This window comes from Pleurodeles waltl, chromosome 7 (genome assembly GCF_031143425.1).
Source record: "Pleurodeles waltl isolate 20211129_DDA chromosome 7, aPleWal1.hap1.20221129, whole genome shotgun sequence".
NCBI lineage: Eukaryota > Metazoa > Chordata > Amphibia > Caudata > Salamandridae > Pleurodeles > Pleurodeles waltl.
In genome coordinates this window covers 899,694,685-899,712,854 of record NC_090446.1, presented here as the reverse complement: position 1 = coordinate 899,712,854, position 18,170 = coordinate 899,694,685, and the positions used below count along the sequence as shown (strand labels likewise).

At 46.8% G+C, this 18,170-nt stretch overlaps 1 protein-coding gene across 1 annotated transcript in view; it reads left to right on the top strand.

Annotated features, from left to right (window-relative positions):
- MGAT4B (alpha-1,3-mannosyl-glycoprotein 4-beta-N-acetylglucosaminyltransferase B) overlaps window positions 1–18,170 on the top strand; it is a 1,476,931-nt gene that overhangs the window by 1,399,124 nt on the left and 59,637 nt on the right. The gene's annotated exons all lie outside the window — the stretch shown is intronic.

Below are 18,170 nucleotides of genomic sequence, written 5' to 3'. Positions count from 1 at the left end.
AGATTTTGCTAGAGACATTCTCACCAATTGCCAGCGCACTTCTAAGATACTACATCTCACCTGATGCTGATAAAGCCGAGCCCCTGAGGAAGGCTGCTACCCAAGCACATTTCCCTTTGCAGGGATCACTGCCTTTACGCCTCTTCTGATAACAATGGTTCTTGCTGTCAGCAAGGTGTGCAGTTTGTTGCTTTTCCTTAAGAAATTCTGGACTGACAGTTCCTCTCTCTCCTTGTTCTCATAGTATAACTTATAGAAGTAGGTTTTACGATGTTAGATTTTATGCCATTTTAACCATTTTAGAAATGTTCATTTTATTCCTGTTGTTCACATCACACCTTCATGCTTTTTTAATGATATCGTCTGTAGTTATTTTAGATGTGCTAAGAAACAGCTTTGCCCTGTCGTAATAAATGCTTTTAGTGAAAAGTGGTTATTCTTCTTACTGCATTGTCTGTGATATTATGAATACCAATAAATTGGTTTGCTTTTGTTACCACAGTGCCTTTGATACTGTTGCAGGGATTGCTTGTAACCCAAAACCATTAACTCTACTTCTACTATGTATTGGGTGGGGTTCTATAAGTTGGGTGTTTATTAAGCTGTCGCTCTTTCACTAACATGAGTTCCTTTGATCATTGCTGCACATCCGTTAAACGCAATAATAAGAGGAACCAGATGTGCAGGTCTTTAGTGTAAATGTGTACAGTAAGAATTTTGGGATTCAGTTTTGTTGCTGAAGAATGTCAAGAATGTCTATCCAACCAGAGACCTTTTAGGGAAAATAGCATATGGCTCTTCTTGCCAGGCGAGACTGTGGGAACAGCTGACCTCCAAAATGTGTCTTATTCCTGATTACTTATATCAGAAAATATCATATTGAAAATTCAAACAGAGCTCCTTGATTACTTAACCATCTTTGAGTAGAATCTCAGCTCCTTAAAACCACACCACATACAGAATTACATCCAAAGTATATACACTACTAGAAGCATGTCAACCGTCTTAAAAAAATATAGGATAAAGTTGAACTGACATTCATTATGGATGAACATCATAAGCCAAAAGGGTATATCTATGGTGATCTAATAAAACCATCTCCTTATTTGGCTCTTTTGACCTTAGTAAACCTTCCTGCTTGCACTGCTACAAATCGTGGTTGAGGGTAAGGGGAGGGTCTTCCTAGGGCCAGGGCTACTGGACTAAAATTGTGTTGATTAAAGCCTTTTACCAGTGGTGTCTGGTGGACACTTTACTGCTGGACAAAAAACAGAGCACAAACCTTTAGCAGTCGGTCCTCTGCTAGTGAGGCAAAGTGGTCTTAGGCTTACCAGGACATAGTGTGAGTGAAGTAGTTTAGATCGCGTGGCACAGTGAGCTGGAGACCCAATGTCTGGGAATGACGGAGCAGAGTTAGTACTGACTTACCTCTTCTAGAGAGGGTGGAATGCTACCCAGAGCAGTTGTCAGTGGTTTAGACTACTTGTAAGTATTCCTTTCATCACCTTTTGTGTGTTTGATTAACATCCTAAGTGGCCACAGATGTGCCACTTAATATCAATTACTCACTTTGCAACTGGTTCTGAGCAGTACCTTGCTGACAATGTCGAAACTGTTTTGGGGTTGCTGGTAATCCCTTTTGGAGGGGCCGTCACCTGGCAGTTAGAAATGAGCTGCTGAGCCCTTGAACAGGAGGGTCAGTACTAATTTGCATAAGGGCTTCTGAATAGACTTTCACAGATGGTGAAAAACAATTAGTTGAAATCATGCCTAGAGTGATTGCCAGTGGTTTAGAATATTTGCGAGCATACCTCTTATCACCCTTTGATTGTTTGATGTAACAGCTGCATCATTTGTCACCCAAATGTAGCAGCAAGAATAGGTGGTGCTGGTAGTAGCCTAACAACTAACACAAATCTAAACTACAAAAGGAAGGTATAGTTGTTGTCACTTTGTAGGAAACTGGCACTTGTTGAAGTTAGCCCCTCTCCCCCCATGTTTTGTCTGATACTGATGCTGACTTGACTAAGTGCGTTGGGATCCTGCTAACCAGGCCCCACCACCAGTGTTTTTTCCCTGGTTTCCCACAATTAGCACACATCTAGCACACAGATAAGTACCTTGTGAAAGATACCAGTGGTACCAAGGGCCCTGTGACTAGGGAGGGTCCCTAAGGGCTGCAGCATGTGTTGTGCCACCCCAAGATACCCCTCACCTAACACATGGACACTGACATTGCAGATTGTGTGTTTTGGTGGGGAGAAAAAGGCAAAGTCAACATGGCATTCCCTCAGGGTGCCATGCCCACAAAACACTGCCTGTGGCATAGGCAAGTCACCCTTCTAGCAGGCCTTACAGCCCTAAGGCAGGGTGCACTATAAGGTGAGGGACAGAAACAAAGCCTGCTCTAGGTGGAGGTGCTTCACACCTCCCCCCCTGCAGGAACTGTAAGACCTGGCGGTGAGCCTGAAAGGCTCATGTCTGGTGTTACAGTGCCCCCGGGCGCTCCAGCTAGTGTAGATGCCCACCCCCTGGACAAAGCCCCACTTTTGGCGGCCAGTTCAGTGGGAAACTTATGAAAAACTAGGAAGAGTGACCACTTCAGCTGGGACCGCCCCTAAGGTGTCCAGCGCTGAAGTGACCCCCTCCTTGCAGAATCCTCCATCTTGGTTGGGAGGACAGGAACCAATAGGGTTAGAAATGTGCCCCCTCCCCAAAGGGTGTGAGCACAGGAAGGGTGTAGCCACCCTCAGGGACAGTAGCGATTGGCTACTGCCCTCTAACCCCTGCAACGCCCCTAAATCTTGTACATAAGGGTTTACCTGACCCCAACTCGCCAGATTCCTGGCGCCCTAAAAAGAAGAAGCAGGAGTGCTAAACTGAAACCCCCAGCAGAGAAGAAGAAAGGCGACAACTGATCAGCCCTACTGTCTTGTTTCCTGCTTCTAAGAACCTGCAAAAGAACAGCGACACATCCATCGGGACCAGCGACCTCTGACAAGCTCCAGAAGACTGCCCTGCACCCAAAAGGACCAAGAACTCCTGTGGACAGCGGCCCTGTCAAAGAAGAAACCTACAACCAAGGACTCACACATCACTCCAAATGCATGAGTCCTAACCACTCTGCACCCGAAGACCATGGCCCATGTCCAGGTCGTTAACCCAGCAAGAGAGGGACCCCAGGCGATTGTGAGCGAGTGCCCACCCTGGGTTGACCTCTCCACCCCTCCACAACGAGACCTGCAGAGGGAATCCCGAAGACCCCCCTGACCGCAAAGCTCCAGACTAAAATATCCGACACCTAAAGACACACTGCACCGCAGTCCCCAGGCCTTGGAGAAACCGACACCCAGTGCAGCTACGTTCAGCAGGTGGCCCTCCTCCCTGTCCGACCGGTGGTGTGCGAGACACCCCCCTGGACCTCGCCTGCAGCCTCTGAGTGACCCCCGGGGTCCCCTCATAGACCAGCATTGGAAGTCTGACTTCCTGTTTGCACCCTTCACCCGGTGCCGCTGAGGGTGTGTGTTTTGTGCCTACTTGCGGCCCCTCCAGTGCTCCTCTAATCCCCCCCTGGTCTGCCCTCCAAGCTGCGGGTACTTACCTGCAGGCAGACCTGATTCTGAGTACCCCCATCTCCATAGGAGCCCACGTTAAAATTGCTGATCTTTGGCCTCTGCACCAGCCCGGTCCCGTTTTGCTGGTGGTGGGAGTTTGGAGTTAACTCGAACCCCAACCGGTGGACTTCCTAAAACCAGGAGACTGAAACTGTAAGTGTTGTACTTACCTGCAAATTGAAGTAACATTTCTTCCCTCCAGGAACTGTTTCTGAAAATTGCACTGTGTCCATTTTTAAAATAGATTATTGCCAGTAATTCAACAACTGTATAACTTATCGATTTCAAACAAAGTACTGTTGATACATGTGTGAAATCCGAATCTAGTGAAGTATTTACCTGCGACTTGAATCTTGTGGTTCTAAAAAAAAGAAAACAAAGAAAATATATTTTTGATATATAAAAAGCATTGGTCCAGAGTTAAGTCATTGAGTGTGTGCTTCTTCTATTGTCTGTGTGTGTACAACAAATGCTTTGCACTACCCCCAATAAGCCTAACTGCTTGACCACACTACCACAAAAGAGAGCATCAGTATTATCTACTCTAGCCTCTGTTAAGCCCCTCAGGAGCCCCCTGGACTCTGTGCACCCTATCTCAGGCCTATTGATTTTGCCAGTCACCACATTCATTGATCAGTAACCATTATATTCCTTATTAATATGAACATCACAATGCTTAATAATAATTGTCACAAAATATTTTTTTTAAACATTTCTGTTTCGAACCACCATAATTGTATATTGAGTCTTTCTCTAACACCTTTCAGCTACAAATTGCAGACATAGGACCACACACCAGACGTCCTTGCACTTCAGCTGAAGGGAATACAGCTTCAGCTTGGAATGCTCTAAAGACCATCATCATGCTGTTTTGGGGTACTGCATTTACTGACTATGGTGATTTACACTGTTCTTTTTTTAAACATTCCTGGGAGGCTACTGTACTCCTTGCAACCCACCAAAACACTTTTTTAAATTTGTTGTTCATGCCCCCGCCCCTCCTTGGGAGTACCACAACAACTACAATAGTTTTTTAAAAGCCCAGACAGGGCATTATGGATTACTCCCAGGAGCGAGCAGTAAATATTTAATGAGCTTCAGTATTGAGCACTCCTGAGCTGGTGTGTCCTGTGTGGTTTTTTTCTGTCTTGGGTGCCCTGATGCCACCTGGGACATCTAGGGATCTAGAGCTTTCTTTTTTCTTTTCTTTTTTTATTGACCTAATGGCACTGTGGGGAACCCACTTCTCCTTTGCTGCCAAGGCCTCTCCCCACCTGGCCAGCAGTCTGTGTAGGTGCGGGAGCCTTCAACATCCTGCTCCCTGTCCACTCTATTCTGGCAGAGAGTGCATGCGCACGTCTCCCTGCTTGGCCAACAAGTCTGTGCTGGTGCAGAAGCCAGCACTGTTCTTCTACCTGCAAGCTTCATGCAGGCAGGAAGTGCATGTGTGGGATGCTGCTGTTCCCCTGATGACGGGGAACAAGATGGTACACTAATATGGGTGCACTGATGCCTCCACCCCACACATCTGTGTGCTTTGGGTAAAGGTGTTAGGGGCAGAAATCATTTAAGGGAGAGACCCATGCACACTCCCTCCCCAAGTTTATTTTATAACTTCTTCAGGGTCCCAGGCATGCAATACCAAGACCCATTCATTGATGCAGCGGCCTGTGGGGAAATGGGGACCTCCAGGGGCAGCTGACACTTCAGGGAAAGGACCCGGGACACACCTCTCCCTGAATCATTAATTAAACTGTTAATTTGCCCTGACCCACCACAGTGGGCTTTTTATTGAAAAGCTCCCCCTTTTTTTTAAATGAAAAAATCCTGCTGTACCTTAAACAAAATAGTTGATTTTAACCCTGCCCACAAGACCTATAGGACTATGGTATCTTTTTCTTCCTACGACATGGGCATTGAGTCCCTGAGTAACATAATGACTGCCAAACATCTTTGTAGATGTTGACAGCACATAATCAGACCTTATCTTTTGATCTGCTGGGCCACTGTATTACCACTGCCTGACATATTTGTAAATATTGAAGCTTAATCTTTCATTTTTCAAAAACTAATGAACGGATTTACACCAAAAAGAGTGCTTTTCTAGGTAAAGATCGAGCTTCCTCCCAAATTTGGTATGATTCCATTCAGCCATTTTTTTCTAAAGTTCCTCCAGAAAATTGTTTGAGGAAATCACATTTTGGGACATTCCCCAACCCCTCCCTACCCCCAAACCTTCACCATAACCCTGCACCCCCCTCCCGTTTTTTAAATGTTTTCCTTTTTTTTCTTCTGCTCTTGACAAATCACCCAAAAATATTTCAGGAAAGAGCTGAGGTGGATGAGACCTTTTTGTGGTAAGTTTCATTAAGATTTATCAGACTTCATAAAAGCTATTAGCAAACCAAAAAATAAATTTCCTATGGAAACTTGGTTCTAACTATAAGTACACAGCCACATTATCGAAACTCAGATTTAAAAAGGCCCATAATTACTGAGTAGGTATGAGGGTACACTTTCTGGACCTGTAGACTGCATGTTTAGGAGGTAATGTTCACTTGAGTGCTTGTATGTATTAATATCTGCTAGACTGAAATCACCAGGCCACAAGACAGGGTAACAAACAGTTTTGGATAATCTCTTAACTCCAAGTGCAAAGTGCGTTTGGGTTGATGAGTTTGGGCTCAGTCTTGTATAAAATTCAATCTGGCTCATGACCACATACCATTTAGTCAGAGGTTTACACTAGCTTCCTCTGGGGGCTCACTGCTGAGAAGCGATTCCAGAGTCTGGTGCATCCAGACTAATACTGTAACCACTATGACATTTGATTGCTTTGGGTCCATTCTTTTCCCAGTATCATCCTATGATGACGAGCATTGCAAACAGCAGATAAGAGTAGCATGTTAAATATTGCTCACCGCACTCAGCTAATAGATGCAGTCTTTAAAGTGCTCTACAGAAGTTGAGACAGTTTCCAAGGAACCTCATTAATTGATAGCAGTTAACAGTAAAACCGATCCACCTGTATTGTTTGATCACATCAATATATCTAACTCTGACTCTCACTTATTTGGAAGGCCAACCTGCTCTTCCCCTACTTTCACTCTTAGATTTTGCACCCTGCTTTCCCATGATTTGTAAATATTTAGGACTGGTGTTTGGGGTTGTTTTATCTAGCTTTTTACTCATCAAGCTGTCTTCATACGCGTGCATCTATTTAATATTTTGCTTAGCAAAGTGTGCTGTAGTCTGCTCCTTCCTAATATAGTTTAAAATTCCTAGGTTCTTGTAATTACCAAACTAAGGGGGTTATTCCAACTTTGGAGGAGGTGGTAATCCGTCCCAAATGTGACGGATTTACCACCAGCTGTATTACGAGTTCCATAGGATATAATGGACTCGTAATACGGCTGGTGGTATATCCGTCACTTTACCGTCACTTTTGGGACGGATTACCACTTCCTCCAAAGTTGGAATAACCCCCTAAATGTTGTCTGTCATGAGATGCTATTTTGTACCTGAAAACCATGAGTACTTCTCACTCACAGGTTTAAAACTATGAATGATAAAAAGAAGATGGTTATAAGAATATTGGCCGTGGTTGCTACATAAACTTTGATTTCAAGGATGGCCTTTTTTTGTTGAACTTTATGCTGTATGAATAAAGAAGGTTCTAAATCTACATGATGGCTCTTGTTAATATACAATGAAGATTGGATACATCATCAACTTCTAACCATGGATTCATGAGTGCCCTGACATATGTCTTTAAAAAGAAGATATAGCAACAAGAATAAATACAGTGAATGTGTAAAGTGGGGGACCTTACAAGGCACTGACATAGATGGCAGCTAATTAATTAATTTGGTTGGTATATCTGACTGGCTGACATTCATGCTGGCACCTGTAAGTAAAAGTAACTGACACTGCACAACACCATACCAAGGTGACTGTTTCTCTGAGACATGGGAACATCTCAAAGAGAAAGAGCCCTCCCACATCTATAGCTTATCAGATCCTGGGTTGCCCTTACACGAGACCCCCATTGGGGATGTGCACCACGCTTATGACAATCATCTTAGACCCCTCACAGGGCCTCTGGGCTTCACCCGACTCCCCCACAAACAATCTCTGTTGGTACTGCTCACTTATTTTTCTTCACAATTGTTTGATTCTCCAGATATAGTTCAATTCTGGTGGCCAGGGAGCAGGTTGTTGCTCATTAGGATGTTCTTTTAGAGGTTATGACCCACAATGAATGATGACTTCAGATTTCACAAGAAAAATAGCAAATGCCACAGACGGGCTATTATGGTGGACATGTTTCTTGTGGCAAGAAAAGGGGAGAATGCCCTGACAGACCTGAGGACTGCCACGGTAGTTCAGATTCACATAGCAGGGAAAGGGAGCAAAGTCTGCATTGCTAGTCTCATGAATAAACAATAGATGAAGATGCAGGTAAAAATCCTCATGAAGAGTTTGATATTGTTATTGCACACATTGGCACACTGGGACCAATCTTTCTTCAAGCCGAGCAGGCGAGCCAGGCTTAATCTGCAGCAACTACACTTTAATCTGTCTTGGCTTGAAAGAGTCAAAGAGCCAAGAACCTGTGGAATCATTAGACACTGACACAGCTTTTGCTCTACTGAGTGGCTGTTTATGTGCCACATTGTACAGTAGATGGACTTCAGTCCTAAGTTCCTCTTATGGCTAACATTACTATATAGAGTGCAACACCAAGCTACTGGAGAAGTGAGCAAGAGTTGATATGCTTGATCAAATAGAAGTGGTGTGGTGTTCAGAGGTTGAAGGGAAGCTATCACTGTATGCTGACAACATTTAACTATATTTTGTGGAGATTAGGTTGTGGCAAAAATTCAGATTAATGTTCAAAGTATGCTAAATACTTGGGGCTCTAAATAAACTGAGCAAAATCACTCTTGTTCCTGATTAATAATTGTCACCGCTAACTGGCCTACCTATACCTCAAGACAATAGAAATGCAGCACTTTAAATATTTAGAGATAGAATTCTCTTTGTGTAACCTGCAACCTTTTATGGGATTGGATGGCAAACTCATGTCCTGGAGGAAACTATTGCTATTCCTGCTGTTGGGGATAAGGGCACTCTTGAAATTATATCCCTACCAATATTCCTGTATATTTGGTAGACCACATCTCATACTGTGCTTGAAACGCTTTCTGAAGGTTGTATAAACTGCTGAGAACAATGGAATGGAATGGAGATATCCACACTTAAAAAAAAACAGCATATGAAGGCAGATTCTCATTCCTATTATTAGGATATACTACAAGGCTGGGCCACTGGTGACAATAAATAGTTGAGGTGTGTTGAGGGATTTCTCAGAAGACTGACTTCAAACCGTGCAATGCCTGTCACCGCATGATGGACCCACACCTGGTCTGCTTATGGTGTCTGGAGCATGACCTGAAGTCGTGCTCTGAGTGCTGGGCCATGCACCCGAAGGCTTTGGGGGAGCGGTCCCTGAAGCTCGTGGCGGCCCACGCACAACTCTGTGTCGCCCCCGCTCAAGAGGAAGATCTTGAGACTGCTTGCATAGTCATCACCACTTCTCCAAATCTTCGGGTCATTCGGGGAAGAAGAAGAAGAAGTTGAAGAAGGGCAAGCGTTCATCGAGTTCACCCTGTCGCTCAGCCGATGCAATGCGGGATGAGCATCAACGCTGGGGACCTCTGTCCACGGAGCCTATTTCTGGGTCTGCTCCGCACCTCCCCGAGTTTCCCAGAGCCGGAGTGACCCCTGCCCAACTTAAAGAGTTCTGTGAGACCATGTGCCTCATCTTTGGGCAGACGGACCCCCCTGTGGCGCCTTTGGGGCCTGGGGACTGGGAGGGGGGTTCTTCGGGTTCTGCATCGGGGCTTTGGCCTCCGAGGGCCCCTCCAGATCTGTTATCGGATTCGTGCCGACACTGGTAGTACCATTGCAACCTTCCCCGGCGTCAGCTAAGACGTCAATGCTCATGGCGCCGGTTGGGCCCACAATTGATGTTGACCCAATCCTCATCCCCGACGAGCCAAAGCGACGTCAGCCGATGCCGCTTCTGACTTCGATGGGGCCTACTCAACCCAGGTTGGATTCGTGCCCTGTAGGAAGTTGGCTCTGTATGTACTATTTCAAAGTAAGAAATAGCATGCACAGAGTCCAAGGGTTCCCCTTAGAGGTATGATAGTGGCAAAAGGAGATAATTCTACTGCTCTATTTTGTGGTAGTGTGGTCGAGCAGTAGGCTTATCAGAGGGTAGTGTTAAGCATTTGTTCTACACACACAGGCAATACATGAGGAACACACACTCAAAGACAATTCCAGGCCAATAGTTTTTTTGTATGGAAAAATATATTTTCTTAGTTTATTTTAAGAACCACAGGTTCAAGATTTACAGTCAATACTTCAAATGAAAGGTATTTCACTTAGGTACTCTAGGAACTTTGAATAATCACAATATCATGTACAGTCTTTGTAAACATGGCAATAAGCTATTTTAAAAGTAGACACTGCAAAAATCAACAGTTCCTGGGGGAGGTAAGTAAAGGTTAAGTTTGCAGATAAGTAAAACACTTACAAGTCGCAAAGTTGGGTCCAAGGTAGCCCACCGTTGGGGGTTCAAAGCAACCCAAAGTTATCACAAAAGGTACTTCACTTAGGTATCATAGGAACTTTAAATCAGCAAAATAGTAAATACAGTTTTGGCAAAAATGGCAAGCTATTTTAAAACTATACACAGTGCAAATTTCAACAGTTCCTGGGGGAGGTAAGTATTTGTTAGTTTTGCAGGTAAGTAAACTTCCTACAGGGTTCAAAGTTGGGTCCAAAGTAGCCCACCGTTGGGGGTTCGGGGCAACCCCCAAAGTTACCACACCAGCAGCTCCAGGCCGGTCAGGTGCAGAGGTCAAAGTGGTGCCCAAAACGCAGAGACTTCAATGGAGAAGGGGTTGCCCCGGTTCCAGTCTGCCAAAGTACACCCTCAGCGGCACGGGGGCGGCCGGGTGCAGAATGCAAACAGGCGTCGGGTTTGCAATGGAGTTCAATGGGAGACCCAGGGGTCTCTTCAGCGAAGCAGGCCGGCAAGGGGGGGGCTCCTCGGGGTAGCCACCACCTGCGCAAGGGAGAGGGCCACCTGGGGGTTGCATCTGCACTGGAGGTCGGATCCTTCAGATCCTGGGGGCTGTGGGTGCAATGTCTTTACTGTGGCTACTCACAGGGTCGCAGTCTCCGGGGAGTCCTCCCTGTAGTGTTGTTTCTCCGCAGGTCGAGCCGGGGGCGTCTGGTTCAGAGTGGAAAGTCTCACGCTTCCGGCGGGAAACGTGTAGTCCTTTAAAGTTTGTTTCTTTGTTGCAAAGTTGTTTTTTCTTTGGAACAGAGCCGCTGTCCTCAGGAGTTCTTGGTCCTTTTAGATGCAGGGTAGTCCTCTGAGGCTTCAGAGGTCGCTGGACCCTGGGGAACGCGTCGCTGTTTTTCTTGAAGTGGGGAGACAGGCCGGTAGGGCTGGGGCAAGGGCAGTTGGTGTCTCCGTCTTCTCTGCAGGTCTTTCAGGTCAGCAGTCCTTAGTCTTCAGGTTGCAGGAATCTGATTTCCTAGGTTCTGGGGTGCCCCTAAATACTGAATTTAGGGGGGTGTTTAGGTCTGGGAGGGCAGTAGCCAATGGCTACTGTTCTTGAGGGTGGCTACACCCTCTTTGTGCATTCTCCCTGAGGGGAGGGGGGCACATCCCTATTCCTATTGGGGGAATCCTCCAAAATCAAGATGGAGGATTTCTAAAGGCAGGGGTCACTTCAGCTCAGGACACCTTAGGGGCTGTCCTGACTGGTGGGTGACGACTCCTTGTTTTTCTCATTATCTCCCCTGGACTTGCCGCCAAAAGTGGGGCCTGTTTCCAGGGGGCGGGCATCTCCACTAGCTGGAGTGCCCTGGGGCATTGTAACACGAAGCCTGAGCCTTTGAGCCTCACTGCTAGGTGTTACAGTTCCTGCAGGGGGAGGTGCAGGCTTTGTTTCTGGCCTCAGAGGGCACAAAGGCCCTCACCACATGGGGTCAGAAACTCGTCTCTCAGCAGCAGGCTGGTACAGACCAGTCAGTCATGCACTGAACAATTGGGTAAAATACAGGGGGTATCTCTAAGATGCCCTCTGTGTGCATTTTTTAATAAATCCAACACTGGCATCAGTGTGGGTTTATTATTCTGAGAAGTTTGATACCAAACTTCCCAGTATTCAGTGTAGCCATTATGGAGCTGTGGAGTTTGTTTTTGACAAACTCCCAGACCATATACTAAATATGGCCACACTGTACTTACAATGTCTAAGAATAGGCTTAGACACTGTAGGGGCATATTGCTCATGCAGCTATGCCCTCACCTGTGGTATAGTGCACCCTGCCTTAGGTCTGTAAGGCCTGCTAGAGGGGTGACTTACCTATGCCACAGGCAGTATTTTGTGAGCATGGCATCCTGAGGGGGATGCCTTGTCGACTTTGCCTTTTTCTCCCCACCAACACACACAATCTGCAATGGCAGTGTGCATGTGTTAGGTGAGGGGTCCCTTAGGGTGGCACAACATATGCTGCAGCCCTTAGGGACCTTCCCTGGCATCAGGGCCCTTGGTACCAGGGGTACCAGTTACAAGGGACTTACCTGGGTGCCAGGGTTGTGCCAATTGTGGAGACAATGGTACATTTTAGGTGAAAGAACACTGGTGCTGGGGCCTGGTTAGCAGGGTCCCAGCACACTTCTCAGTCAAGTCAGCATCAGTATCAGGCAAAAAGTGGGGGGTAATTGCAACAGGGAGCCATTTCCTTACATGCCCTTTTTCTTATTTTGCATGAGAGGAGCGATTGGAGGGGTCGCTGGACCCTTTAGAATACCAGCTGGATAATCCGGACTGGGCACAAGAATTGGACGAGGCTAGTGGTGTGGATACTTCTCCAGATGCTGGCATGCTTTCTCTTCCTATCTTGGCTACGGGGTAGGGTGCCTCTTACTCCATGGTGGTGGTCAGTAGGGCGGCTGAGGTCCTTAGCCTTGAGGTTCCGTCTGTAACAGTCAGGACTAACCTCCTGACAGAGGTGATTTAGGGTGGGGCTTCCACTTCGGAGCCTCTGCTCCCAAGCCACTGATTTCCTTCTGGGTACTTGTTGCAGACCCAGCACAGGGGTTCCTGTGAATCGGACAATCACACACCCCCACCGGCCCACCCCGAACGACCCTAAATTCCTGTCCCAACACCCCACGCCTGAGAGCCTTGTCATCCAGGCTTCTTCTTCCTCTGGCGCATTCCCATCCGCTCCCCCGGATCAGGAATCGGAGACTGGACCAACTTAGGAAGAAGATGTTATCTTCCTTCAGTCTGGCATTGTGGTCCATGAACACGGCATGCCTCTTGACCTGTTAAACTCATTCATTATGGGATACGGTCATGCAAGTCTTCCAGCGGATCCTGGAGAAGACCCGGGCCATCGTCTTCCAGTTGCTTATGGGAGGGATGCAGCTAAGTTCACGATTCGTTGTGGGCTGGGCATGACCAACTCACTAGGCAGATCGGTTGCGTCGACAGTGGCCTTGAGGCACCACGCCTGGTTGAGAATGTCTGGTTTTCCAGGAGATGTCCAACAGACCCTTCTGGACATGCCCTTCGATGGAACCTGTCTTTTTGGAGACAAGGCGTAATCAGCGCTCGAGAGGTTCAATGAGTCAGGGGCTAGGCTTGGTCCCTTGGCCTTGCACCTGCCCCTCATTCAACGCAGTCCGCATTTCGCCCCTTTCTTGGTCACGGAAGAGGCTCCCTGTCGCGTCCTTCCCCCACCAGGGCACCAGACCATGCATGCAACTCAGCCACTGATCAGCCAGGGCCGTGAAATCCCACGGGCTCGTGGGACAGGGAACCCGAGGTCTGCCCAGTCCACCACTGCCCGCAGCCTCTAAACCTTCCTAGTCCGTTCCCCCATCTCAGTCCAGTGGGAGGCAGGATTCACCGTCAACTTCCCCACTGGGAATCCATCACGACGTACAGTGGATTTTACAAATAGTTCGAAGGGACTACTCCCTCCCCTTTGAGACTGCCCCTCCGGCCATGACTCCATCTTACGGCCACTTACCGGAGGATCATATGGCACTTCTTTGCAGGGAAGTCACGGCTCTCTTGGCCCAGGGAGCCATAGAAAGGGTCCATGTGCCAGAAGTAGGTTGTGGTTGCTGTTCCTGCTACTTTCTGGTGCCCAAGGAGGATATGGGCTTAAGTCGTATCCTAGATCTTCAGTCCCTCAATCTCTTCCTCAAGAAGGAAAATGTTCAAAATGCTCACTTTAGCTCAGGTCCTTTCTACCTTGAACCCTTGAGACTCGATGCTAGCATTGGACTTGCAGGACACTTACTTCCATATACCCGTCCTGCCTGCCCACAGGTGCTACTTGCGATTTGTGGTAGGTCACAAGCACTTTTAATTTACTGTGCTCTCCTTCTGCCTTACCAGTGCCCCACAGGTTTTACGGAAGTGCTGGCGGTGGTGCAGCTCATCTGCGCAGGTTAGGGATTTCAGTCTTCCTATACCATGGCTACTTGCTATTGAAGGCGGATACGCCCCAGAAAGTTGTCTCCCACCTTCAGACTACGGTGAACCTTCTGCACTCTCTGGGGTTCACTAAAAACATGCCCAAGTCACACCTGACTCCTTCTCAGATGCTCCCCTTCATCAAAGCTGTTCTTGACACAGTGCAGCTTCGGGCCTATCCTCCCGAAAAGCGAGTCCAGGATATTCAGGCTATGATTCCCATGTTTCAGCCTCTATCCTGATTTTTGGTGAGACTAACTCTGAGGCTGCTGGGCCTCATGGCCTTCTGCATCCTGCTAGTGACACATGTCAGATGGCATGTGCAGGCTTTGCAGTGGGACCTGAATTTCCAGTGGGCGCAGCATCAGGTAAATCCCTTCGATATGTCCAGATCTCAGAGGAAACTGCAAAAGACCTGCAGTGGTGGCTTTTGAATCGAGATTGGGTCAGTGGCAGATTCCTCACCCTTCCCCAACCAGATCTTACAGTAGTGACAGATGTGTCACTCTTGAGATGGGGCGGCCACATGGGAGAGGCGGAGATCAGAGGTTTCTGGCCTCCGGTGGGGTCCGGACACCACATCAATCTTTTGGAGCTCTGGGTGATCAGACTTGCATTGATAGCATTCCTCCCCTCTCTAAAAGGGAAAGTATTGCAGGTGTTCATGGACAACACTACCATGAGGGACTGCAACAAGCAGGACAGAATGGTGTTGTGGACCCTATGTCAAGGGTCTCTACGCCTCTGGACATGGCTGGCACATCATGACATAACCCTGGTGGTTTAACATCTGATGGGCTCTCTGAACACCAGAGCAGACAAACTCTGTCGTCAATGTTAGTCAGTCACGAGTAGCATCTCCAATCGGAGGTGGTGCATGTTTTTTTTCAGCAGTGGGGAGAGCCTTGGTTAGATCTGTTCGCCTTCACAGAGAACGTGCAATGTCAATTGTTTTGCACGTTGGTGTTTCCAAGGCGGCACACGCTCGGCAACACTTTTAGGCCTTCTTTAAGCGTTCCCGCCAATACCTCGTCTGTCCAGAGTTCTGAAGAAGATAAAGAGCGTCCGGACCCAAGTAATCCTTGTGGCGCTGGACTGGACACACAGATTATGGTATCCAGAGCTACTGAGCATGTCTATGGATCCTCATATCAGATTGCCCCTTCTGGAGGATCTTCTGTCACGGCAGCAGAGGACGGTTCTCCACCTGAACCTGTCCTATCTTTGTCTTCACGCATGGAGATTGAGCAGCGGCAGTTGACAGCTTTCGACCTTCCTCCCGAGGTCTGTGATGTTATTTGGGGAAGCTAGGCGTCCCTCCATCAAAACGGTTTACACCTGTCGTTGGCAAAACTTTGTTGCATGGTGTTCCAACAAGTCGGTTGATCCCCTTTTTGCCCCTCACTCTGAGGTCCTCTTGTTCATCCTTTCTTTGGCCCAGCAGGGCTCTGCTTTGGGTACCCCTAAAGATTACTTATCTGTTATCTCAGCCTTTCTTAGAGTGCCAGACCAACCTTTCTTATTCAAGTCTCCCATTGTTGGAAGGTTCCTAAAGGGACTCGCCCATTTGCTTTCTTTGACCCTGTTCATTATGCCCCAGTGGGACATGAACTTGGACCTGACTTAGCTTATGTGTGCCCCTTTTAAGCAACTGCACAATTGTCCCTTTCGGCTGCTCCCAATCAAGACTGCTTTTCTGATTGCCATCACCTCTGCTCGCAGAGTGAGTGAGCTTTAAGCTCTCTCTTCTAAGCCCCCATTTTTGTCTGTTCACCCTGACAAAGTGGTGCTTTGTACAAGGGCCTCCTTCCTTCTTAAGGTTGTTACACCTTTTCACGTAGGCCAGTCCATCACTTTGCCTACTTTTTTACGCATCCCCACATCTTTCTCATGAAGAGGAGAGACTCCATAGTGTGGATCCAAAAAGAGCGTTGGCATTCTACCTCAATCGTACTAAAGATTTCCGGGTGGCCAATCAACTCTTTGTTGGATATGTGGGTGCAAAGAGAGAGAAGGCGGTGCAGAGGTTTACCATCTCACAATGGGTTCTGCTGTGCATCAAAATGTGCTGCACTTTGGCAAAGAATCAACCCACTGAAGGCTTACTTGCTCACTCCACCAGAGCAACTGCTGCTACCACAACGTTAGCACGTGGAGTTCCTGTCTTTGACATCTGCCAGGCAGCAACGTGGGTATCCCTGCACACGTTCACAAGACATTACTGCCTGGACAGTCAGGTCCGCAGAGATGGCTACTTAGGTCGTTGGGTCCTGCAAGACTTTTTAATATGATCTTGGTTCGCAGCCCACCTCTGGGGATGGTATTGCTTGGGTATCTTGTCTAAGGTAAGGAATCTGCAACTAGAAGTCTTTATCAGATGAACCAGTTACATATCTTCTGTAACGATTTATCTGGTAGAAGCATATTCTAGTTGCAGATTCCTTACTGACCCACCTGTTCTCCCCTCTTGAGAACTGATTTCTAGGGACAGGGATTCCCTTTCAGGGCCTTAACTCTGGAGCACCATTTTCAGTGTTGTTTATGGCTCTGGGCTCTGGCATGGAAAGTAGTGAAAAGAAACTGACGTCATTGCGCCAAGCTGGGGTCGATGTACGACTGCAACGTCATCACAGCAACTACGACGAAAACGACAGATGTGGAGTCGACTGACAACGCGCAAGGGTACTACTTGAAGAAAAATCTGAGTCCAGTCTGACGCCTGGGGGAAATTCCAAGGTAAGGAATCTGCAACTAGAATATGTCTCTAAAAGGTAAATTGTTACCGAAGGTAAGTAATTTGTTCATCAGTCTATTATTGCATGACAGAATGCCCAAAATGCAGTTTTGATAACTTACACCTCTATAATGGTATTCACATGGGCAGGCACACAAAATCTCAAAACGAGGGTTTTCTTTGAGGATGTGGATTAGTATGAAATCTTCATGTTTCCACAGATGGTATCAAGAAGACCAGGCTTCTAACTTGTACAGCTAAAGGTCCGTTATGTATATTATACCTTATACATGGGTTCACCTAAAGCAATTTGGACGCTATGTCTATGGGGAGCATTTCTCCACACAATATTTGAATGCCTCTTTATGGCTAAATTATGACAGGACCTGAGGAACCAATTGGAAATTGTATTGGCTTTTCCTTTGACCTAAAGGTGTAACCGTAGTACTACTAAGGATCGGAGTGGTTAACATAGCACCAAAATATGAAAAACTGCTCACAAACCAGGGACTGATTGTCGTGAACAGGGATGTTGCCCAGAGATTGGGAAGCCCACATTGACAGCAGAAAAGGTGCTTGAGGGAAGAGATTGCTCAGGAAAGTTCCATAAAGTATGGGGAGTGTGGATGGAGTATGGTAGGCTGGAACTGATATGAAGAGTGTTAAAGGAGGGTCTAGATTTGCTCACTTTCTAAAGCTTAATTGACCGCAAGGTTCATGGCCAAAACTGCCCACCTCCCCAGGGCCTTTAACATTACCGTTCGACTTGGCCCTCATGGTGACAAGAAAAGTAGATAGTATTGAGGGTCCCCAGGCTTTGGAACATGGAAGTACTAGAAATCCACTAATGAAGGTTGTGCTTACCTCTTAGTGCCTGCAAATAGTGATGTTTTTGAATAGCATTGTGTATAACCTGTACAAAAACCTAATAACGTAGTTTAAAAAAGAAAGTTAAGGTCCAAGTAGGAACGTTTAATTATATTATAACACTGAACTTTCCTATGTTTTTAAATTAAATGACGCCCACTGAGTAAGTCTATCTTCACATTGATTAAGGAAAGCAATAACTGATTATGATAAGCCTGTGTTCGTTATTACATATGGTGACCTTATTGGGAGTCCTCAACTCGCAATCGAACTTTTATAAGATTGTATTAATGTCTAGTTGCTTGATTTCATAAAATCCTACTGTACGTCTTTAGAACTTCCTATATGCTTGACTGGCAATGCTGATCT